The following is a 26,616-nucleotide window of genomic DNA, read 5'->3' on the forward strand; positions in this document are numbered from 1 at the left end:
TACATGTTTTCTGGTGTTTCCTGCTCCTTTTGTCTTCGTTTCCCTGGACATGCTGTATTAATCATGATCACTTCTCTATCTTCCAACCCCAGTGTTTATTATGTATTTTCTTTAAATTGTTTGTTCCTTATAGTTTCGAACTAATTTTGCCTGTGTTTGATAGTATACATCTCATTGCTCCTTATTTTCCTACAGTGCTCACTTTCCTCTAGGCTGTGTCTCTTTACCCTTTGTTCTTTTTTTCCATTCCTGTAATTTGTCTGTAAGGGTTTCTTTCTCTTCCCTCTTCTCTTTCAGTTGGATTTCCCAGTAGGCGGTTTGCAGGCAAGCTTTAGAAATATCATTGGGACAAGCTGTTCTGTGATATTGCATTGAAAATAGCACTTATAAAGCTGTTTGCTTTATATTTTTGCCAACAAATGAACTCAGAACATGGAATTGGTGGTGTTCTCAACCTGGCTCATTCTGAATGGGCCTCATAAAATCCAAGAGAGGGGGACTTTGGATCCAATCAAGGCCATTCACCATCTCCTTAGTTATACAGTATGTACAGTATGAACAAGTCCTTAGAGCTAAACTTGTAGGACCAAAGTGTCTTTTAAGATTGTTTTGGTGTGAATAAACAATGATTTGCTTAATATCTTATTTGCTTTAATATAACTTGTTTGGGATTATTTTTATTATAATCTTCATCCTCATCAATAAAATGTCATGTAAACTTTACATATCCTCTGCAGTTTACAGAACACTTTCACATACATCGTTTCACCAAAACCTCATCATTTCCAAGAGAATGGATATTTTAGTGCTATGGATACGGATGTTGACATTCCAAAGGGGCCAAGTTGTGCAACTGATTTTTTGAAGTTCCTTTCCCTTTCTTTAGTATAATTGTCTCCTCCAGTCCTGCTCAGAGGTTGGAAAAATCCTCATGAACTTGTGCAACTTGACATATTTTTATGAGGAACTTACCGGTTCAGGGTCAGTTAGGCACAGGTAACATTTTACACAGCGTCCCAATGTGCAGAGGAGGAAAATGTCTTTAAAAATCTTTTCTTCCTTCTCTAGGGAAATTTGAGCTAGTTCATTTGCTTCAAGAAATAACCTCATTAACCCCAGATTGAGATGCTAAATACCACATTTATTGTCATTGGTTTTCTCATTATATGAAGCTGTTTCTGGTGTTATTGTGCAGCTACTGCATTTCCAGCATTTTTAAAAATTTGGATGGAAGTTTGTTCCATAATAAGTTAATAAAATTCATTACTAAACATATTTACTTTTATACCAGTGTAAATTATCTAATGTAAAGGCATTTGGTCATTCAATGAATGAAAGACAGATTCCTTTCTACATGTCTGTAATCTAAGCAACACTAAGGAAACTTACTCCATAAATCCTTCTTTATATATTCTATTTTCTTTCAGATTAGTTTGTTTTGGCAAACTTTGAAGAAAACTAGAGGTAGTATTAAAGCCAGAAATTTCATGTTGACTCGGTTTCTTGGTTCTGTCCATTATTAAATGCTTATGAAGGTAACAAACTTCACCTTCCTTTTTTAGCTATTATAGTGATAATTTAAGGAGGAAAAAAATGAAGTAAGAAAGTCAGGAAACTAAGAATTATGGTATTTAAATTAGAACCAATGCAGTCTGTAAGTATCTATGCGATAGAATAATAACAGCTAAGGTATATAATTAGGAAACAATTTAACCTCAGTTGGGCTACTTTTCTTTTCACCTCAGAGACTCTGGTGCATTACTAAATTCTCCTTATGAGTTCTGATCTCCTGGGGCTCCTCATTCTTTGCAGAGAGTGGGGAATAAAAAATTAAAGTGGAAGTAATTATGAGAGACTATTAGGGTAGTGCAAGCTTTCAGGAAAGTGTTTGGAGACGAAAGAGTGGGGATGGGAGACAGCTGGATGGACAGAACATGGGACTCCCTGGTGTGTCCTGACAAGTCACAGGTGTGTCAGGGATGTTCCAAAGAAAAGATAATTATGGATTAGCTTATATTTTGATCACAACTTTAATCCACTAACGTTGTTGCTAACTCTGACTTTCTGTTGGGAAAGTGCAAGAAATATGAAGTTAGATTGACTTGTGGGTATTAAAACACTTCTTCAATTTACTAATTAGAAATTAATAACATGGTTGAAATGATCATTTGACTCTTAACACTGGTGACGAGTCTTGACAATAAGAGTATAAATACAACCTGTGTTCATGAATTTACATTTCTTTGCCTGGGCTTCGGCACATGTGAGAAGGCCATGAGAGTGAAAACATAACTTTTATCTCATTCACTGCAAGTAGATACTGCTTAGAAAGAGCAAGTTAGGTTACTCTCCCTTTGCTTGTGTATGTCATTATCTGGTCAACTTTCCATAACTCTACCTATACATGGAGAACATTCATTGTAACCAAAGAGCTCTTGCTTTCAATGTGACAGGGCTGTTACCCATTGCATGTGTTTCTGATTACTGTGTTAATTACTTGGAAGCCACAGACTTTGCAGTGTTTCTTTGAGTTCGATTTTCGTCGGCATACTTAGTATATTAACTCTCTAAGTGCAGCTGTTAGTTCTGCATCATGTGTTTGATCTTTCACCTTGGCTTCTTTGGGCTCTTTCATGTCTTAAAATTCTCCAGGTTGTGAAACATTCTATTGTCAATTCATAGGGACTGAAATATTTATATACGACTGGTTTCTCTTTGTTTTTCCCAAGTATATTAACACATAAGGCTGCTTCCTTATTAGGATGATTTCTTAAGGCTGGTTTATTTCCTTATACTTGAAAGTAAAATTATTTTTAAACTTGAAAAAATATTATCTGTGACATGAAATTTAAGGTAGGTCTATTGACATACCAGCTTTCTTCTTTCTACTAAATAATTGTATGTTACTTGCAATGGCTTTTGGTTTTATAATGCGTTCCTGGTGAAGCATCTTTATTTCTTCCTAATTGAAAAATAAAATGTCAAAATTTGGTGAATTTTGACATTCGTATACGTAGGTATAACCCCGCTCAAAAGCTTAATGAGCTAATGATAAAGTAATTTAATAATAAACCATACCATCTCTCCCTTTGTATATTAAAAGTTTAGAACTGGGGTTATATAAAATTCTTGCCAAATCTGGAATAACATTTTACTGGGCACTGTGGGGTTATGGAATACATATGCTAAATTTTAAAATTAGAACTGAGAGTGGGTATCTAAAAAGCAGAGACATGTAACTCAGAAAGAGTAGAAAAATTGTATTGGGTTGCAACAAAAAAAAATAGGTAAGGAATAAAAAGATCTTCAAATAGATAATGTTTAAAAAATATTTTTATCATTGAGTATTGAGCCACTAGTTTCTATTATTGAGCCTATGTTTTATTTATTTCTTATAAAAACCCTACAAGGTAGATATTTTTTTCTTTTACCAATTGTGTCTGAGACTTAAAAAGGTTGAATAGTTTTCCCAATGTTATAGAGACACTGACTGCAAGAACTCTGGTCTCCTAACTCCAGTAGTCTATTAATGCTAATTAGCTCATCAGGAAGAAAATAATCAAGATGGAATATTTGTATTCCAGAGGGATGATGAAGTTTGAGAGGAGAATAATAGATTGGAAAAAAGAAGAAGAACAGAAACATAGATGGACAGTTTGTAGCCTAAAGGAGGGAACCAAAGGAGACTGCATTCAATAATTTGCAGTCTTGTAACCAAAGCAGGATGTGACGGCTAAAAACAGAAAGATAACAAAATAATAGAAAATAGGTGAAACAAAGAACAACTTTGACAGGAAAAAAATCAAGAAAGAAGTCAATGGCCCCAACAGTCAACGAGTAGTCCTCAACAAATTAGAATTTCTTAGGAAGCTTTTAAAAAAATGCCCCCACTATGAATACCATCTTTCATTAATGAATAAATTCACCATCATTTATTATGCCAATCACATGCAGTGGAATATTAATTCACCCTCATTTCTTGTCTTTTGTTGAAACTCCAGCTAGATTTAAGCACCAGGAAAAGGGGGAATTATTTATTAATGACACTTTTTACATGTAAAAAAAATTTGTCTCCTTTTCTAAGCATAAAATATGATTCTCTGAATTTTGTGCCCACATTGCCATTGACAACAGGAAAACTTGTTAAAATGATGTTTTTCTTTTGTGTTATTCAGTTTTTGTGATTGTTCCACATACATAAAAAATTCAGTGGATGCCATTCTTTGGCATGTCTTTCTCACTAGAGCATCTCTAGGCAGTCTGAATAAGAATGCATAGATGAAAAATTCTCTGGGAAAAAAAATTCCTTAAAAATTAAAATGTCCAGAAAGTAGAGTTAGCATTATTGTTTTAAATGTCTTAAGTGGCAGACTAGAATTTTAAATCTAATCTTGTCTCTCCTATTGGTCACTCGCTATTGATTTGCACTGGGTGGGGGTTAAAAGCCCCCAATTACCTCTGCCTCTAAATTCATGGAAACCTGTTTGTTCACCTAATGAATAGAATACCGAATGTATGAATCTGAAGCTACTCACTTTAACTTCCTAATCTTGCCTGTTCTAAAATGATGGAATTTAGCTATGAAAGTCCCACAGAACACACTGTTACTTAATTTACTCATTTATTCGGTGAACATAGTTGAGTGCTTACTGTATGCTGGGCATCATAAAAGATTTGAGTATGAGAATAACCTAAAAGAATGCTTAATCAACTGAGGGAGACTGTGCTCTAAACAGATAACATTCAGAATTTCACTGAAGGAATTCCTTGATTGAATGCCACAGAGATCATCCTCTGCCCTCTTCTCTCTATCTATGTTGACTCCCTATGTGCTCACATCTAGCTCCAGAGCTTCAAATGCTATCTATACGCAAATGACTTCTACATTTTCATCTCTAGCCCCCACCACTTCCCTGGACTCAGGTTCATGGTCAGCCCGCTATTCTAAATTTCAATTGAATGTCTAAGATGCATCTTAAGCTTAATGTGTGTAGCATTAAACTTCATATTTCAGTTAATGGCTCAGGCTAAAGGAATTGACCTTGTCTTTTATTCTTTTCTTTTTCCCACGCCTCCACATCTAATCCATTAGAAAACCCTCTAGGCCAGCAATTCGCAAAGTGTGGTTTGGGATCCTTTTGCCGAGTCCAGGACCCTTTCAGGAGGTCTGTCAGGTCCAAACGGTTTTCATAATAATGCAGAGACATTTTGTCTTTTTCACTCGCATGTGTACTTAAATATCATATTTGATGGAGTTTTCCATCATTGCACTGTGATGTGCAATGATACCATAGCTCTGATGGCTAATGAAATAAATGTGTACTTGTATTCTTATGTTTTAAAAATATCTCAGGTTTAATTTTTAGTTTACTAAATATTTAGATATGACCCTCATGAACAAAAACTCTTCAGTGTTATCAGTAATTCTTAAGAGTGTGAAAGGGTCCTGAGATCAAAAAGTCTCAAAACAGTTCCTCTAGCTTTCCTTTCAAAATAGGTCTTGAATCAGGACCATCTTATCATCTCTCCAGTGACTCTCAGATAAGTCATTAACATCTCTTGCCTCAACTTTTGGAAAAGCCCCCTACACTGTTTCCTGGCATTGGTCCTTGTGCCCTTATTGTCTATTTGCAAATCAGCAAATACACTTATACAAACCAGATCATGTTATTCATCTGCTCAACCTTCCAATGTCTTCCCGTCTCATGCAGAGTAAAGGCACACAATACCCTATATAATTTGATTCTCTCTTTAACCTCTTAATCTGTCTCATGTCATTCTCCACCTCACTCATTTCACTCCATCCAGGCCCTCCTCCCTACATTACCTCAGATAAGCCAAACTTCTCCTGCCTTCATTTTTTTCCCACTCATCATTGATTTGTCTGAAATGTGGTTCTCCCAGAGATTTACGTGGCTCATTATCTTTCTTCTTTGAGGTCATTATTCAGATGCCACCTTATGAGAGAGGCCTTCTGTGACCACTGAATATAAAGTAGCCACCACTTCACTTTCTATGTCCTTTATGCTATTTTTTTCTTTATTGAATTTTTTATTCCTACATTAGGATTTATGTGTTGATTTGATCAGTGTCTTTCTTTCCCACTTAAATAGATGTTCCATGAGAATGAGAACTGTGTCATATTATTGTGATTTTTATTGTTAATAGTAAACTATTATTATTAGTAGTAAATAATTGGTGCTCAATAAGTATTATTTGAATTAATTGAGTTTAGTTAGAAAAAGGCAGGGAAGACTATGCTAGGAACAGGATACTCAAATTGAACTTTATTTTTGAATAGGGATTAGCTAGATGAAGTGCTAGATATACAGTACAGGGAGCGGGATTGGATAAACAAGGCATTTACTAGTTTTTAACTTAATGCTATACCAAATTCACCATAGGATAGTATAATAAATCAAGAATTCCCAACTAGATAGTCTACCTTCTTCCCCTCAATCAGAATAGCTTAATCTCTATGGAGTACTCATTCTGAGTAGTGTTCTTGAAGGGAAAAAATGTTTTCATGGTCAAATGTACTGAGGAAATACAGATTTAAACACTTTTCTTCGCTGAAGGATTTTTCATAGCCTTCCCCCACTACCATCCCTGGAAACCCATTAATATTTTTCACAACCAGTGACCCACAAAACACAATTTGGGACACGTAATCTAGGTCATTTGATATGCTTCCTTATAGCTGACGCTAGCAATTCTATTCTGGTTTGATTTTTCCACTCATTCTGCAGAAATTCACACTGTTGAGAGAGGCAGCATGATGACTAAGCAATAAATATATGCCATTCATTTAGTATGTTACAGAATGGTATCTATACATTGTCTAATCCTCTGAGCAACTGTGAGATAACAGGTCCATTATAATTCCTATTTTATGTCTGAGGAAAAATAAAATAAGTATACTGTATATTGTACCATGTTGAAAAACAAATTTTTAATCAATGGTGTTAAACGCCTAATGCTGAAAAACAAGTAATTAAAAGCATCTATATTTTTCATTATAATAGTGTATTATTTTAGCATTCATTCAATTTTATATTGATTGAATTCAGTTCAGTAGTTTGGTTTCAAGCATTATATTTGGCACTATGAGGAATAAAAAAGTTTATATAATTGAGTTTGGGAGACAAATTCATTACACTGCTTTCTTTCTCTCCCAGATTTTCAAAACTAGTTGAGATAGAGATAGGATATAGGAGTTAGACAAAGTAAAATCAAATGTCATAATTTATTATTATTACTCGTAGAACTGACTGGACAATGTGATTCTAGGTATGTGGCCAAATGTGCTTTCTGTAACTTTGGCTCTGAATTAAATACACATCATAACCATCTACAAGGTGATTTTCCCGTAGAAGAGCAGAGAATGTGTAGAATGTGCTGACATGTTGGCTCTGAAGAGGAGAAACCCAGAAGGGGCAGAGATAATCATGCTTAGTTCTTTCCCCAAAGTCATTTTCCAGCTGAGCAGCTCTAACTCCGTAGGGGGCAGATGAGTGAAGGATAGGAGAATAGGTCCAGAATGTTACTCTTATGGAATTCTCCTTGTGGAAATATGAGTCCAGAGAGTACAAATTCAGCTTAACGAAACAATAATAAAATATACTTTATTTGGTCAAGTAGCCTAGTGTGTTTGGATAATAAGACTCACTATACTTACTTGCCTTATATCATCTCACCCCCAAAGTCTGCTCTTTCTTCCTTATATTAATTGATGATACTACCATCTTATTCAGTTTCCTAAACCAGAAATTTGAGTTGCCCTACACTCTTCCCTTTCTTTCTCTCCCTAAATCCAAATAGCCACCAAATCATGTCAGTTCTGTGTCCTAAATATCTCCCTGACTTTTCCTCTTTCCTCTGCTTCCACTGCAAACGTCTTAATTCACCTTTTCTTGACTTGATTATTGAACTAGTGCCCCTAATGGTTCTGTTGCTGTCATTCTCATCTGCTTCTAATTTATTTTCGACATTTCTCACACAGTGATCTTCATGTTTTATTATTATTATTTTATATTTTGAAACAATAAAAAAGTTATAGCAAAGTTAGAAAACAATGTAAAGATCTTTTTTTCCCAGAACTATTTGTAAGTTATGCTTTCTGCTCAGAACCTATCTTCTATAAATCATTATATAATTATCTCTTGCTGTTCTTAGACAGAACTAAAAAAAAGAGAAAAAGACACAAATTACCTATATCAGGAATGAAACAGGGAATATCACTACATAGTCTGTTAACATCAAAAGGTTAATAAAGGAATATTGTAAACCACTCTACCCACATAAATTTGACAGCTCAGTTTAAATAAATCACAAACTACCACAATTCACCCAATATGAAAAAGATAACAAGATCAGTCCCAAACTATTAAGGAAATTGAGTTCATAATTTATAAATCTTTCAAAAAAGAAATCTCTAAGCCAACATTGTTTTGCTGGAGAGTTACAACAAACATTTAAAGGAGGTTTAAACCTGATTCTAAACAACATTTTCCTGAAACAGAAGATGAACTTCCCAATTCATTTTATGAAGTTATTATTCCCAACCCCAAAACCAGACAGTCCAAAATAAATAAATAAATAAAAATCAAACACAAAATCAAAAACCACACAGCAATATCCCTCATGAATATAGACACCAAATCCCTTAACACAATGTTAATACATAAAATTTAGTAATATATACAAAAAATTGTATACCATGACCAAGTGGAGTTTATTCCAGGGATACAAGACTGGTTCAATGTTTGAAAATTAATGAACAAAAACCACATCATCGAAGTGGATCTGAAGCAGAAAAAGCATTCAGCAAAATTAACATTCATTCATTATATTAAAAAACATCTGAAAAATAGAAACAGAGAACTTCCTTAACTTGATAGAGAACATCTATAAAAAATCTACAGTTGATATTTAATAGTGAAAATCTGATTGCTTTCTCCCAAGACTGGGAACAAAGAGAATATGTCTGCTGTCCTGACCACTGTTATTTAACATAGTGCTGAAAGTTCTAGCCTGTGCAATTAAAAACAAACAAACAAACAAAAAAGGAAATAAAAGGCATACGGATTAGAAAGGAAAAAATAAAACTCTTCCTTTTGCAGATGACACAATTGACTAATGTAGGAAATCCCAAGGAATCTATAAAAAAAACTCCCACAACTAATAAGTAAATTCAACAAGGTCACAGGATGCAAAAAGAAAAAATTAGAAGGCTCAAGATAGTAAAGATATAAATTCTCCCCAAATTGATATACAAGTTTCATGTAATTTCTATCAAAATCCCAGCCAAGATTGTTTGAAGAGATATACAAGATTATTCTACAATGTACATGGAAATATAAAGGAACTAGGATAATTAAAACAATTTTGGAAATGAGAATGAACTGGGACAAATTCGTGTACCCAATTTCAAGATTTATTTTGTAGTTGCTGCACTTAAGACTGTGTAGTATTATTAGCAAAGGGATGGAAACATGTTTCAATGGAACAAGAGAGAGAACCCAGAAATAGACCTATACAAATATGCCCAACTGATGTTTGACAAAGATGCAAAAGCAATTCAACAGAAAAAAATAGCCTTCTCAACAAATGGTGTTGGAGCAATTGCACATACATGGCAAAAAATGGAGATTTGTCCAAAGTCTCCCACCTTATATAAAAATTAACTTAAATGGATATCTGACTTAAATGTAAAACTGTAAAACTTCAGGAAAAAAAACTAAGAGAAAAATCTTCGTGATCTAGAGCTAGGCAAAGAGTTCTTATATTTGATACCAAAAGTATGACCCATAAAAGGAAAAATTGATAAAGTGTGCTTCATCAAAATTAAAAAAAAAATGTTTGTTCTCTAAATGTTTGTTCTCTAAACGTTCTAAATGTTTGTTAAGAGATGAAAAGACAGGTGCACACTGGAGAAAATATTTATAAACCACACACCTGATGCAAAACTGAACAGTATAAAAGGGAAAAAATCCATTTAGAAATTGGGCAAAAGATATGAAGAGATGTTTCACCACAGAAGATAAACAAATGGCAAGCAAGCACATGAAAAGATGTTCAACATTACTAACAATTAGAGAATTGCAAATTAAAACCACAACGAGACATCACTACACACCTATCAAAATGAATAAAATAAAAAATAGTGACAACATTAAACGCTATCAAGGATATGGAGAAACTCGTACATTGCTAGTGGAAATGTAAAATGGTACCACAACTCTGGAAGCAGTTCCTTAAAACATTAAACACTTTATTAGCATACCACCCAACATTTGCACTCCTAGTTATTTATCCCAGCTAAGAGAAAACTTATGTTCACCCAAAACCTTGTATATCAATATTTATAGCAGAATGATTCATAACAGCTGAAAACTGGAAACAACCCCGATGTCCTTCAGTGGATGGATGGTTAAACAAACTTGGTACATCCATACACCATTGAATATTACCCAGCATAAAAAGGAACAAGCTCTTAACACACACAACAGCTTAGGTGAATCTGCAAAGAATTATACTGGGTGATAAAGGCCAATCTCAAAAGATTATACGAAGATCTGACCATTAAGTTTGTGAACTTGTTGCAATGATGTTGCTAACCTTTTTTTGATATCAGAGGGATTATTCATTATGAATTTGTACCAACTAGACAAGCAGTTAACGAAGTTAATTATTTGGAAGTGAAATGATTGTGTGAAAAAGTTAGACGACCTGAACTTTTCTCCAACAATTCATGGCTCTTGCATCACGACAATGCACCAGCTCACACGGCACTGTCTGTGAGGGAATTTTTAGTCAGTAAACAAATAACTATATCGGAACACCCTCCCTCCTCACCTGCTCTGGCCCCCAATGACTTCTTTCTTTACCCGAAGATAAAGGAAATATTGAAAGGAAGACATTTTGATGACATTCAGGACATCAAGGGAAATAAGATGGCAGCTATGATGGCCATTCCAGAAAAAGAGTTCCAAAATTGCTTTGAAGGGTGGGCTAGACACTGGCATCGGTGCATAGCTTCCCAAGGGAAGTACTTTGAAGGTGACCGTAGTGATATTCAGCAATGAGGTATATAGCACTTTTTCTAGGATGAGTTCGCGAACTTAATTGTCCGACCTCGTATATTGTATGATTCTATTTATGTTTCATTTTTCTTTGACTGTTGTATTTTTTCATACAAAGTTATGTGCAGTTACTCAAAGTACAAGGTACATCAAACTCTCCATGGCTAATCCTGTCATAAGCATTAGAAAGAGAACATACTCAGTAAAAAACAGTGAGCCTAGGCTCATTTTCACATAGATTGTTTTACCTTCAGAAAATGAAGGAGCTCTAGAAATTATTGACATTATAAAGAAGTTAAATTTTCTATGCTCCTTTTTAGAATATTATTTTCCTGACACTTATTAATGTATGTCTTAGAGCTTTGTTTAAACATCATTCTTGAATAAGGATTAAAATAAATAAAATAAATAAATAAAATAAATTACACATTTCTGCTTCATATCAAAGACTGTGTCGGCCTATTTATCCTTCTTGACATGACAAAACTGCATAAATAGAAAACAGATTAGTGGTGGCCAGGAGGAGGTGGGAGCCGGAGAGAAGTAGGTGTGGCTATAAAAGTACAACAGGAGGGATCTGTGTGTGATGGAATTCTTTTTTTGTTGTTGGCTATATCAATGTCAATATCATGGTTGTGATGTGACTATATTTGTGTGACTATATAGATGTGACTATAATTATGCAACATTTATCATTAGGGAACATTAGGGAAAGCACATGTGAGATTTCTTACATTATTTCTTATAAGTGTGTGTAAATCTACAATTGTCTCAAAATTAAAAAAAATAATTTAAAAATTAAGTTGAAACGAAAAAAGGCAACATGCACCTTTATTTGTAAAAAGGTCTTTCTTTCACCCACACAGTAATATGAGCTTCCAGTTTGGGCTGCTTAGAGCATATCTTCTATAATCCATTGCATAATTACTTCCTGCTGTTCTTAAACCAAAACAAATCATTTAAAATTATTTTTTAATTTATTTTTACTTTTTTAAATTGAAGTTCATTGGGGTGACAATTGTTAGAAAAGTTACAGATTCCAGGTGACAGTTCTGTAATACATTATCTATACCTCACATTGTGTGTTCACCTCCCAGAGTCAGTTCTTTTTCCTATTTACCCTCTTCTAGAGTCCCCCTACTCCCTGAACCTCTGGTAACCCCTAAACTATTGTCTGTCTATGAGTTTTTGTTCCTTCATATGTTTGTCTTGTTCTTTTGTTGTTTTCAGTTTTATATACCTCATATTAGTGAAATCACATGGTTCTCTACTTTTTCTGTCTGACTTATTTCACTTAGCATTATAATCTCAAGATCCATCCATGTTGTCGCAAATGGTACTATTTCATCTTTTCTTATGGCAGAATAGTATTCCATTGTGTATATATACCACAACTTCTTTATCCATTCATCTATCGAAGGACATTTTGGTTGTTTCCATGTCTTGGCCACTGTACATAAAGCTGCAATGAACATTGGAGACCATATGTCTTTATGGATAAGTGTTTTCAGATTTTTTGGGTAGATACCCAGGAGAGGGATTGCTGGGTCATATGGTAATTCTATTCTTAACTTTTTGAGGAACCTCCACACTGCCTTCCATAGAGGCTGCACCAGTCTGCATTCCCACCAACAGTGTATGAGGGTTCCTTTTTCTCCACAGTCCCTCCAACATTTGTTACTATTTGTCTTGTTGATGATAGCCATTCTGACTGGGGTGCTGTGATATCTCATTGTGGTTTTTATTTGCATTTCTCTGATGATTAGTGATGTTGAACATTTTTTCATATGTCTATTTGCCATTTGTATGTCCTCTTTGGAGAAATGTCTCTTCAGGTCTTCTGCCCATTTTTCAATTGGATTGTTTGTTGTTGAGTTGTATGAGTTCCTTTTATATTTTGGATATTAGCCCCTGATCAGAGGTTGTTTGCAAAAATCTTCACCCATTCAGTTGGCTGCCTCTTTATTTTACTGATGGTTTGTTTTGCCGTGTAGAAGCCTTTAAGTTTGATATAGTCCCGTGCATTTATTGTAGCTTTTACTTCCCTTGCCTTTGGAGTCAAATTCATAAAATGCTCTTTGAACCCAAGGTCCATGAGTTGGTGGGAATGCAATGGACTATTTTTAATTCTATGCAGTTTATTGTTTCAGGTCTTATGCTTAGGTCTTTGATCCATTTTGAATTAATTTTGGTACATGGTGACAGATAGCAGTCCAGTTTCATTCTTTTCCATGTGACTTTCCAATTCTCCCAGCACTATTTATTGAAGAGGCTGTCTTTTCTCCATTGTATGTTTTTTGCTTCTTTGTCAAAAATTGTCTGTCCATATTTATGTGGGTTTATTTCTGGGTTCTCAATTCTATTCTATTGGTCAGTGTGTCTGTTTTTCTGCAAATACCATGCTATTTTTATTATTGTTGCCCTGTAGTACAAACTAAAGTCAGGAAGTGTGATACCTCCAGCATTGTCCGTTTTTCTTAGGATTGCTTTGGCTATTCGGTGTCTTTTGTGGTTCCATACAAATCTGATGATTTTTTGTTCTATTTCTTTTAAAATCGCCATTGGGATTTTGATGGGGATTGCATTAAATCTGTATATTGCTGTGGGTAATATGGCCATTTTAACTATGTTGATTCTTCCAGTCCATGAGCATGGAATGTCTTTCCATCTCTTTGTGTCTTCTTCAATTTCTTTTAAAAATGTCTTATAGTTTTTAGCATACAGGTCTTTCACATCCTCGGTTAAGTTTATTCCTTGGTATTTTATTCTTTTTGTTGCAATTGCAAAAGGAGTCGTTTTTTTTTTTTTTTAATTTCTTTTTCTGAGATTTCATTGTTAGTATATAGGAATGCAATGGACTTTTGTACGTTGATTTGGTAGCCGGCAACTTTACTGTATTTGTTTATTGTTTCTAACAGCTTTTTGATGGAGTCTTTAGGGTTTTCTATATATATAGTGTCATGTCATCTGCAAAGAGTGACAATTTAACTTCTTCATTCCCAATTTGGATGTCTTTTATTTCTTTCTTTTTCCTGGTTGCTCTGGCTAGGACGTCTAACAGTATGTTGAAAAGCAGAAGTGACAGGGGACAGCCCCATCATGTTCCTGAAAGCAGAGCAATGAGTTTAGTTTTTCACCATTAATTATGGTATTAGCTGAGGATTTGTCATATATGGCCTTTATTATGTTAAGCTATTTCCCTTCTATACCTACTTTATTAAGTGTTTAATCATAAGTGGATGTTGTATCTTGTCAAACACTTTTTCTGCATCAATTTATATAACCATATGATTTTTCTCCTTTATTTTGTTTATGTGATGTGTCACATTGATGGGATTTGCGTATGTTGAACCATCCTTGTGCCCCTGGGATGAACTGCACTTTGTCGTGATGACTAACCTTTTTAATGCATTGTTGCATTCGATTTGCTAGAATTTTGTGTAGGATTTTTGCATCTGTATTCATTAGAGATATTGGTCTGTAGTTTTCTTTTTGTGTTATCCTTACCAGGTTTTGGTATCAGGGTAATGTTGGCCTCATAAAATGAGTTAGAGAATATTGTCTCTTTTTCAATTTTTTGGAAGAGTTTGAGTAGGACAGTATTAGAAACTCTTTGAAGGTTTGGTAGAATTCACTAGTGAACCCATCTGGTCTGGACTTTTGCTTTTCGGAAGGTTTCAGATGACTGATTCAGTTTCCGTACTGGTGATCGGTCTATTTAGATTTTCCAATTCTTTGTGATTCAGCCTAGGAAGGCTATAAGTTTCTAAGAACTTGTCTGTTTCTTCTAGGTTATTGAATTTGGTGGCATATAGTCCTTCATAATATTCTTGGATCATCCTTTGTATTTCTGTGGCGTCTTGATAAATTCCCCTCTTCCATTTCTGATTTTGTTTATTAGTGTCTTTTGTCTTTTTATCTTAGTCTCACCAAGTGTTTGTCAATTTTATTAATCTTTTCAAAGAACCAGCTCTTTGTCACATTAATTTTTTGTATTGTCTTTTTGTTCTCTATTTCATTTAGTTCTGTTCTGATTTTTGTTATTTCCTCTCTTCTGCTGAACTTGGGTTTCATTGTTCTTCTTTATCTAGTTATTTAAGGTGTAACGTGAGGTTATTTATTGGGGATATTTCTTGTTTCTTGAGATAGGCCTGTAATGATATAAATTTCCCTCTTAAAACTGCTTTTGCTGCTTCCCAAAAATTTGGTAGGATGTATTTTCATTCTCATTTGTTCCTATGTATCTTTTGATCTCTCCTCTTATTTCTTCTTTGACCTGGTCGTTCTTTAAAAGTATGCTGCTTAATCTCCACATATTTGTGGTTTTTCCTGCTTTCTTTTTGCATTTCAATTTCTGATATCCAATTTCACAGCCATGTGATGAGAGAATATGCATGCTTGGGATGATGTCAGTCTTCTTAAATTTGCTGAGGCTAGTTTTATGTCCCAATATATGGTCTATTCTTGGGAAGGTTCCATGTACACTAGAAAAAAAAATATAGTCTGATGTTCTAGGATGAAGTGCTCTATAAATGTCAATTATGTCCATTTCATCTCATATGTCATTTAGGGCTGCTGTTTCATTATTTATTTTCTGTTTGAATGATCTATCAATAGCTGTCAATGATGTATTTACGTCCCCTACTATAACTGTGTTTTGGCCAACCTCTCCCTTTAGTTCTGTTAGTAGTTGCTTGATATATTTCTGTGCTTCTTGATTGGGGGCATAAATATTGATTACTGTTATGTCTTCTGGTACATAGTCTCCTTTATCATGAAATGTCCATCTTTGTCTCTTGTTACCTTTTTTACCCTGAAGTCTGTTTCATCTGATACCAGTATGGCTGCACCTGATTTTCTCCATTTGCTTGGAGTGTCAATTTGGACAGCTTTCGCTTTGAGTCTATGTTTGTCGTTGTAGCTGAGATGTGTCTCTTGGAGGCAGCATATAGTTGGGTTTAGTTTTTTTTATCCAATCTTCTACTCTGTGCCTTTTTATTGGTGAGTTCAGTCCATTTACATTTAGGGTGATTATTGATGTGTGAGGATTTCCTATCATTCTATTTTTGGTTTTCTGGTAGGACTGTGTTTCTTTGCCTTTTTGTTGTTGTCTGTTATTTCTGTTTTGTGGTATTCTGTAATGTTTCCCTCAGTTTCTTCTTTTATTACATTATGTATTTTAGTTATGGATTTTTTTTGAGTGGTTACCATTAAGTTTATGTAAAAGTAAGTTTCATATTTAGAGTTTTCTTCAGCATGCTTACTTTCTCCATTCCCATATTCTGGTTCAGGCCTTTACTCTCCCCCCTTTTATGTTTTGGTTGTCACAGATTATCCCTTTTTATGCTGGTCAAATAGCCTCCTTCAGTATTTCTTTTGGTGCAGGTCATGTTTTAGAAAATTCCTTCAGCTTCTCTGTCTGGAAAGATCTTTATTCCTCCTTCATATCTAAAGGATATCTTTGCTGGATATATTATTCTTGGCTCATAATTCCTTGATTCCACTCCCTCTTAGCTTGTAGAGTTTGTGCTGAAAAATCTGATGATAATCTATTGGGCTTTCCTTTGTAGGTTACCGTCTTCTTTTCCCTGGCTGCCATGAGGATTCTTTCTTTGTCGTTAATTTTTGACAGCTTCAATACAATGTGCCTTGGAGAAGGCCTGTTGGGGTTGAGGTAATTAGGTGTTCTATTTGCTTCTTTGATTCGAGGATCAAGTTCTTTCCACAAGTTTGGGAAGTTCTCATAGACTATTTGTTTGAATATGCTCTCTGTTCCCTTCTATTTTGTTTCACCTTCTGATATGCCCATTGTCCTTATATTGCTCTTTCTGATGGAGTCAGAAAGTTCTTGTAGAGTTATTTCATTCCTTTTATGTCTCAAGTCTCTTTCTTCTTCTATCCGTGTCATTTCCAGATTTCTATCTTTGATGTCACTGATTCTTTCCTCCATCTGGTCAACTCTACTACCTAAGCTAGCTATTTCATTCTTCATTTCTTTTACTGATTTCTTAATCTCCAGAAATTCTATTTTGTTCTTTTTTAAAATTTCAATCTCTTTGGTAAAATGTTCATTTTGTTCTTTGATTGTGTTTCTGAGTTCATTAAACTGCCTGTCTGTGTTTTCTTGCATCTCGTTGAGTTTTTTAAGCACTGCAATCTTGAATTCTCTGTCATTTAAGTCACATATTTTCATGTCTTTAAATTCATTTTCTGGAGACTTTTCATTTTCTTTCTGAGCTATCTTGTTACCTTGGTTATTCATGGCAATTACTGATGTATTATTTCTCTTCCTAACCATCTACAGGAGTGGGTTCTACAACAGGTTGATAGAAAGAGGTCTTTTTTTTTTGTTTTCCGTATGTGATGGTAGAATGTTTTATTTTTCTCTCTCACTGCAGCCTTTTATTCTCTCTCATACTGTAATGTTATATTTTCTCTGCACTATTCTGGCTTCTCACATAATGGGGGGATTTCCTGGAAGGCGGGCTTCTCCTCTGTGAACAGTTTACCTGGTCATAGGGCGCTGCCTTTGTTGGGGGATGTGGAGAGCTTCTGAATTTCCAATGCTCTTCTTGCACCAGATTCAGAGCCCTTGTGTTTCAGCAGCTCTGTTTACTCCTGTAGGAATTCACCCAGATAGGTGGGAACAATAGTGGGTTGGGTTGTGAGAGATGGCCCAGAGCAATGATGGTGACCACCACCACAGCCAGTCCTGCTTCCACGACTCCCTCCCCTTTGCCAGAACTAGTTGGGCTGCAAGTCTTTGTCTACAGACCACAATTCTCAGAACTGTAAATATTCTGTTCTTTTGATGTGACACTCTTACTGTTCCCCTTCTAGCACTGGGCAGGTTGGGGTGGGGCGAGCTCTGGGAGGGTAGGAAGGGGGCGGCTAGGTTCAGTGCCTAAGGTTTCCATCCTCTGCTTGGCAGTGAGGGCTTAAACCACCGTTTTCAGCCTTCTTCCCTCAGTCTTTGCTCCAAAGTCTCTGCTGTGAGCTTTGGGTTCAGCCGTGTTATTTGCCATCCCCTCAGCCCTGTGGGCCATAGGAGGAGTCCTAGCAGTCCGAGTTCTTCCCTCTCCTGAAGCTGTGGTAGTTCCAGAATGCAGCGAACTTGGAACACTGGGCTAGGTCTGCGTTCTGTGCCCACGTGTCCCCATCTCCGCACTTCTCCCATCCCTGCTCCCCTGCTCTCACAATTTGCCCACCTTTAGATGATTTCTGTAGTGCGCCTTTTAGTGTTGCCTGTCTGCTCTGCAGGGAGTCCTTTTTGGAATTATAGTTGTTCAATTTGTTGTAAATTCCAAGGGAGAATTCAAGAGGCTCACCGCATGTCACCATTTTTATGATGTCATCTCGAACCAGTTAAAATTAATTTTTTAAAAGAAATTAAACGTGGGAAGTATTTAAAAACTGGTCTTATTTTTAATTTTGAGACATTTGAATTTTACAGGATCATCTTTGATATATTAATGCATAAATATTTGAAATGCATAATTAAAAAATTATAAGAAAGTCATGACTATTTTAATGCTGAGAGAATTTTCTGTGAAAATAAACTTCATGGTTTGGAGGTAAAAATGGTTTTCAGGTCTTTAAAATCTGCATTGAGTCCAGACCTACTGATACTTTTATCAAATAAAACTAGAATAAAAACCAAAGCTTTTATTACCCTCTCATGGTTATATGTAGTCTTTCTAATTCAGGTTTGAATAAATTGTTTGAAGAAATTAACTCATCTGAAGAAACATGTTACAGATTTTCCATTTTAAAAACTTTACATTCATACTTATATGTGTTAAAATTTAGGAAAATATGAGTTTCATAGTTTGTTTTTTTTAAATAGAAGATGAGTATATATGTTAATCCACAGCCAATATATCTACATAAAAATGAAATGAATTAAGAGAGAAAAGTAGAAAATATAAAGATTTTAATAAAGTTTTGCCTTTTAATAAAACATCTAGAAATTATAGGGTTTAATGTGTAGTAGAATTAGATTCCATTTTTTCCTATTTTCCATCCACTGGTATTTTCTTCAACACTACATAAAACAAGGATTTTTTTTTTTTAATCAATGCTGTCAATAGAGTGAAGTGCAGGAAAATTGCTCATTGATATAAGTGTGAGAAACTCAAGCTCTACCTGTACTTTATGTTACTTCTTTTTGCTTCATCTATAGTGTTGTGTCCTAAAGGGAAAAAAATGCAATTTAAAATTCCGTAGTACTATGTTTAATTTCAGCTCTCTCATTTGTTAACTGTGAGACTATCTTTAAATCTCAAGTTCATTGTAAAATGAAGAGTCATAGCTACTTTGAATACCAATGTTATAGGCTTAAATTAGTTAAAATGGTTTAATTTCCTTGTAGTAGCCATACATTTCTTTTCCTGGCTATGTATGTCCATAATCTATACAGCAGAGGAATGGTATTTTCCTTACTGGAAGATACGTTCTACATCTTTAGAACAAGTTTTAATCACATTAACTATTATGTTTGTGACCAAAAAAAATCAAAAACAAAACATGTACCCCGTATTAAAAATGTGTTTTTCCCTTTTACTGAAAAGGAAGAACCTATAAGTTGTTTTTGATTTGTATGACATCTGTAGTAAAAAGTTTAATAATACTTACCCCTACTGAGTTTTCTGGACTCCCTCAAATCCCTTCTCTATACTGTTGTAAACGTGATCTAGATGAGAAATATGAGAATTACCACTCAACATGGTGAACTGATCTCAGCTGTTTACATCTCCTCCTTGACATGCAATTAAAATGGTAAAATAAATATAAAAATAAATCCATAACAATGACAAAAAGCAGAGAGTTGTACCATCAGAGGCATTTGGGAACTTCTGACAGATAACAACAAATGGTATTGTCTAGGAATATATTTAACTAAGGAAGTAAAAGATCTATACTTGGAAAACTGTAAGACACTGAAGAAAGAAATTGAAGAATATACAAATAAATGGAAGCATATACCATGTTCATGGATAGGAAGAATTAACATCGTTAAAAAGCCAATACTACTCAAAGCAATCTATAGATTAAATGCAATCCCTATCAAAATGCCAATGGCATTTTTCACAGAACTAGAACAAATCATCCTAAAATTTATATGGAGCCACAAAAGACCCCAAATAGCCACAGCAATCTTGAGAAAGAACAAAGTTGGAGGTATCACACTACCTGATACCAAACTATACTACAAGGCTATAGTAATCAAAACAGCATGGTACTGGCATAAAAACAGACACATTGATCAATGGAACAGAATGGAAATAAACCCACACCTCTTTATCTATGACACTTAATCTATGGCAAAGGAGGCAAGAATAAACAATGGAGAGAAGACAGTCTGTTTAATAAGTGATGTTAGGAAACTGGAGCAGATACATGCAAAAAAAATGAAATTGGACCGCCTTCTTATACCATATACAAGAATAAACTCAAAATGAATTAAAGACTTAAATGTGAAACCCGAAGCCAATAAATTCCTAGAAGAAAATATAAGCAGTAAACTGTCAGACATTGCTCTTGGTAATGTTTTTTTCTGATATATCTCCTCGGGCAAAGGAAACAAAAGAGAAAGAAATAAATGGGACTACATCAAAATAGAAAGTTTTTGCACAGTGAACGAAACCATTAACAAAACGGAAAGACAACCTACTGAATGGGAGAAGATATTTGCCATTTGATAAAGGCTTAGTATCCAAAATTTATAAACAACCCATACAACTCAACACCCAAAAAAGAAACAATGCAATTAAAAAATGGACAGAGCACATAAATAGACACTTCTCCAAAGAGGACGTACAAATGGCCCATAGACATATGAAAAGATGCTCAATGTCACTAATCATCAGAGAAATGCAAATTAAAACCACAATGAGCTATCACCTTACACCTGTCAGAATGATTGTCATCAATTAATCAACAAACAACCATTGTTGACAAAGATGTGGAGAAAAGGGAATCCTCGTGTACTGTTGGTGGGATTGCAAATTGGTTCACAGCCACTATGGAAATGGTTTGTATTAAAAATTTAAAAAATTTTCCTTAAAAAATTAAAAATAGAACTACCTTAAGACCCAGCAGTTCCACTTTTGGGTGTTCATCTGAAGAAATCCAAAACAATAATTCGAAAAGATATATGCATCTTTATGTTCACTGTAGCACTATTTACAATAACCAAGATATGGAAGTGACCTAACCACCTATCAATAGATGATTGGATAAAAAAGATCTATATATACACAATGGAATATTACTTGGCCAGAAAAAGGAATGGGATCTTACCATTTGTGACAACATGGATGGACCTAGAAGGTATTATACTAAGTGAAATAAGTATAATTCTCAGACAGAGAAATACAAATACCATATGGTCTCACTTCTATGAGGAATACAAAGGACAAAATAAATGAATGAAACAGATACAGACTCATAGATACAAAGAATAAGTTGATGGTTGCCAGATGAGAGAGAGTTTTCAGGGCTGAGTGAAAAAGATGAAGGGATTAAGAAGTACAAATTGGCTTCTACAAAATAGTCATGGGGATGTAAAGTACAGCACAGGGAACATAGTAAATACTATTGTAATAACTATGTATAGTGCAAGGTGGCAACTAGTAATCGGAGGATCCTTCATAAATTATTTAAATGTCTAACCACTGTGCTGTATACCTGAAAATAATATAATATTGAATGTCAATTGTAATTGAAAAAGAAAAAGAAAAAAGAAAAATACCTCCCTCCTAAAAATCAAACAAAATACAAATGGTGTTGGATTTAGACAGGGATTGGTCAGGGCAACTAAAGAACCTCAGCATCTTATACATGGAGCAATTGACTTTGTTTTTTTCCTACCAGATGGTAATAACTGTCTAAGTAAGTAAAGAATCTGCTGAAGCAATTAGTGGGGGAATTGGGGCAGGAGAGAGACATGGGGCAGTGTCCTAGGTAACCAAAAATGGTTAACCAAAGATATCAGACATTTGAGGATAGCTAACAACCAAAAAGAGAGGGACCAAGCTCAAGGAACAAAGTAAGTGACCCCTAAGAAAACAAGAGTTCATGCAAGCAAAGGATTGTGCTCAGTATCCTCTGAAAGAGTTCAGAGGTTGTTGAATTTATAAAATTAAAAATAGCCTATTTTTTAAATGGGATACTTGGAAAGCAAGAAAAGCTTTTGAAAATTAAATATAGGATCATCAGACCTAAAGTCAAAACAAATGCCTGAATATTTTGTGTTTTGTCTTATCTGTTCACTGGTGCATCCCCAGAGCCTAAAACAGTACCTGACACATGGCTGATGGTCAAGAGTATTTTTTGAACAGATTAATGAAAGTGCTTTAGGACACCAACTTGTAGAATACCCCAGAATATAAAAGAAGCAGGACCAGAGGTCCAATATCCATTTACTAATAGGAGCTCTCTACGTAGGAGAGGTCACAACAGTAATTGAGAGAGTGTGGTATTAGCACAGAAATAGACAAGTAGGTCAGTAGGAATGTAGTAGAGTCCAAAAATATAAAGCCAGTCTATATTTGGAAATTTAGTGTATGATAAAGTTGGAATTTCAAATTAGTGAAGATATTTTGGCATTGGGATGATAGGGTATCACTTTTTGGGAAAAACACTTAAAATTAAATTTTTTTCACTCTATACCAGATACATAAAATAATCCATGTTGAGTAAAGTTCTAAAAGAAAACACTACTGGTCTAGCTTCCAATTTTTATCACCCCATGTCCATTCCCATTTTTGAAAGTATTTAAAAGGCATCTAATTTATTACCACTGATTTGACAGAATATTGCTTTAATATTGATATAATTTATCAGTGGACCAGTGTCTGTAGTCTGTCATTTCCACATATTTCTATTGATGTCTTTCGCTAATTTTCTGACAGTCAGCCATCTTCTCTGGGAACTCATTTTGAACTTTGGTTTTTCATGAATAATTAAATACCCCCATTGACTTTTGCTAGCACCACTTTTTCTTTGTACTGACACCAGAGTATCCCTCTAGTCCTACTTGACATTTTATTAGGAGGTTGATGAGGTCCCTTTATAATTCAATTAAGTGAATTCAGATGATTTAAAAATCCAAGTAAGTGGATTTTTAAAAATGTCCATTAGTTTAAATGATTTGGATATAACAAAGAAGGAAGCATAAAAGTTAGTATTTGAAACAATTCTTATCCAGAGAAAATTTGGAAGTAAATATACACATTACCAAGATCTCATCCAAGTCAGGAATTATGTGTCCTCATTTTACTCATATATGTATCATATCTATCTGGGTGGCAGAAATACCATGGAATTCTTAATGTTGCATCAGGATATATTATTTCATGTATATCTTTACAGATCATAAAGATATAATAATAGGTTCTGATGAAGAGAATCCAAAATAAGGCTAGGGAATGTATCCCATCCTGTATGTGACCCTGGTACATTCACACATTTGTTCATTTAAGGTAATAATTTAGGATGGTGCTAGCTTCATGGATGTTGGACCAATGTAGTCTCAATGGGCCCTACTTTCAGAAGGGCCTCACTCTTAGGGGTTAATTCTCTTGGGTGTAAATTTCTTAATAATCTTTATCTCTGAAGTTGTGTTTTGTAAGTGAAGTCTGTGGGAAATGGAGACTTGCTGGGGCTTGGAGCCTTGGCTCATCTGTGGTTCCTCATCCCACCATCTCCCCACCTTACTAGGTGGTATTCTTGGCCACCTCCCCAACCCTCATGCTCCCAACCAGCCCAGCAACTGCTGACACAGCAGTGAGACCTTGAGCATGACGAGGTAAAGGGCAGGTACACAGGCTAGGGTGCCGGGCAGAGCCCCTGGATGCATGTGAGGGTCTGCCCCTTTGCCCAAGGGAATGAGACATTAAGTAGCAAATAGAACCACCATGACAGGTCTAGAGAGAGACCATGGAAGAACGGGAAAACTTGGTTTTATTCCTGCTTTTGGAACAAAGGGCCCCACGTTTTCACGTTGCACATGTTGCACAGTCATTCATGTATCTGTTCAATTTCACCTCCTCAGAGACATTATCTAATCACTGTATTGCAGGAGTCACCAACTTTTTCTGTAAAGAACCAGAGAATAAAATAGTTCAGGCTTAGTGGTATACAGTCTCTGTTGTAACTACTCAGCTCTGCTGTGAAAGCATGAAAGCAGCCATAGGCCATATGTAAATGAATTAGTGTATATACAGAGGACGCCAAAAAATGTATACACATTTTAAGAAAGGAAAACTGTATTAAAATTGTAATACTCAATATATACCGATAACAAATGATGAATACAAGTCACGTTTGACTTCAACAATTACAAGAGGTGCTCAAAGCAGTTACCATCAGCATTCAGACACTTCTGATTATGGCGACCTACTGCTTGAGCAATGTTGACCAAAGTGTCCACTTGTATACATTTTTTGGCACCCCTGGTATATTCCAATAAAACTTTATAGGCACTTAAATCTGAGTTTATATAATTTTCACCTGTCACTAATATTTTTCCTTTGCTTTTGTTTTTTTAACCATCAAAAAATGTGAAAACCATTCTTAGCTCACAGGCTTCACAAAAATAGTCAGAAGACTAGATTTGGCCCATGAGCTGTAGTTTGCTGACTCCGGTTAAGTAAATATGTATGGCAGCGAGTCCTTTCGGAAAGTAGGGAGATATGAGTGCTGGACCGCAGGCGAGGAGATGTTTTAAAGGAAGAGCCATGTTAAACACAAGTACAACTCATTTTACACATTAAAAGTTGGTAAATTCCACTTGTAATTTCAATGAATTTATGAAAACACTTTTGCTTTCTTATACTGAATGGCTTAGCAGGATTCCATCAGAATAGTTTTTTTTTTTTAAATATACTAAAATAAAAAAATTAAGTGACTATTTCAGACTCATCTTCTATCTCCATTTTTAGTATCACTACCATCTCTATTCTTTTCTCTCATTGCTATTATTTCATTTCTCTATCTAGATATCTTTTCTTAATCCTGTGTCCTTTGAGTTTTGTGGCACCATTCATTCTAGACTTGAACACATGACCCTTCCTTTTAATCTAAGCCCTGCTGCTAACTACTTATATAATCTGGAATAAATCATGTATCCTTTCCTAGCTACTGCATTCTGTGCTAGTTAGGCTAAGTAGTGCCAGGAGCCATAATAGACAAAACCAGAATCTCAGTCTCTTTGGTTGAACATAAAAGAGGCTTACTTCAACTTTTCATTATGTCCAATGTGGGTTGAGTGAGCCTCCTTTATCTTACAACTACATTATCTCAAGAGTAATAGAGGGATGGAGAAGATTCACTTCTACTAATAGTCAGTTGGTCAGAATTTGTTACATGTCCAATTCCAATGCACATAAGGCTGGAAAATAAAAAGGAGCCTATGCTTATGGTTTTGTTGAGCACTAGAACTATGTGTCATGATCTCTTAGAACAAGGGTTGGCTGATGTTTTCTCTAAAGGACCAGATAATAAATATGTAAGGCGTTGGGCATAATATGGCCTCTGTCACAACTTCTCAACTCTGCCATTGTAATGTGAGAACAGCCATAGGCAATAAGTAAATGAATGAGCATAGCCGTGTTCCAATAACACCTTATTTTGAGAAACAGGAAGCAGACCAGATTTGGGCCACAGACCATAGTTTGCTGATCCCTTTCTTAGAACATAACTAACATATAATGATTCTCATTTTTCACTTCAGATGCTCCGAGAGCTTGGGCTTATTTATGTACCTTAATGTACCTTAAACTGGCTAATAATCAATAGACAGATCTGAAGAAGCAAATAAGAATGAGGTCAGATGATCACTGATCAATGGTTTCTTCCCTTTGAAATCTCCATTAGCCTGTCTCCCTTCCTCCAGATATTATATTTGAAGCCGTGCTACAGTGAGATCATAGCACTCTGCTCATAGAAAGAAGGGGAAATATCATGTGGATTTTCATAACTATGTTCTAAGTTGTCTATACTGTGTCCCAGTAATATTCATTTTGTATACTTCTGGTACAAGAATGTATATATATTTGTGTTTTCCACAAAAATTCTTATCTTCTGGCATCTAGCCAAGTGAGAAATCTGTGAGTCACCCTTTTCTCTTCCCTTAAAATCAGCCTTCACAGCTGATCAGATGCCAAGACCTAAAGAGCTAACCTCATTAGCATCTCTGAAAAACATCTGCTATCTCCAACCCTATTGCCCCTGCTTTTACTTCAGGACCTTATTATGTCTTGACTGGAATTTTATAAAATCTTTCTAATTAGTCTTCCTTCCTCAAGTCTGGCCCTGAACAATCCCATTCCCTAAAATGCTAAAGTGAGTGTATTAAAATGCAAAGCCAACTTTGAAACCCTCTTGCTTGAAAATCATTCCGTGGTTCCTTAAAATATTCAAGTTGAAGACCAAACTCCTTAATGTGGAATTTAGAGCTCTTTATGATTTGTCCCCTGCAACTTATGATATCTCACATCTTGAACCCACCACTACCTTCACATACTCT

General features: G+C 35.1%; 1 protein-coding gene across 12 annotated transcripts in view; it reads left to right on the plus strand.

The window, feature by feature from the left end:
- Positions 1-26,616, plus strand: part of ANKS1B (ankyrin repeat and sterile alpha motif domain containing 1B) — a 915,638-nt gene that overhangs the window by 330,260 nt on the left and 558,762 nt on the right. The window lies entirely within an intron of this gene.

The sequence above is a fragment of the Rhinolophus hipposideros genome (genome assembly GCF_964194185.1).
Source record: "Rhinolophus hipposideros genome assembly, chromosome: 9".
Lineage (NCBI taxonomy): Eukaryota > Metazoa > Chordata > Mammalia > Chiroptera > Rhinolophidae > Rhinolophus > Rhinolophus hipposideros.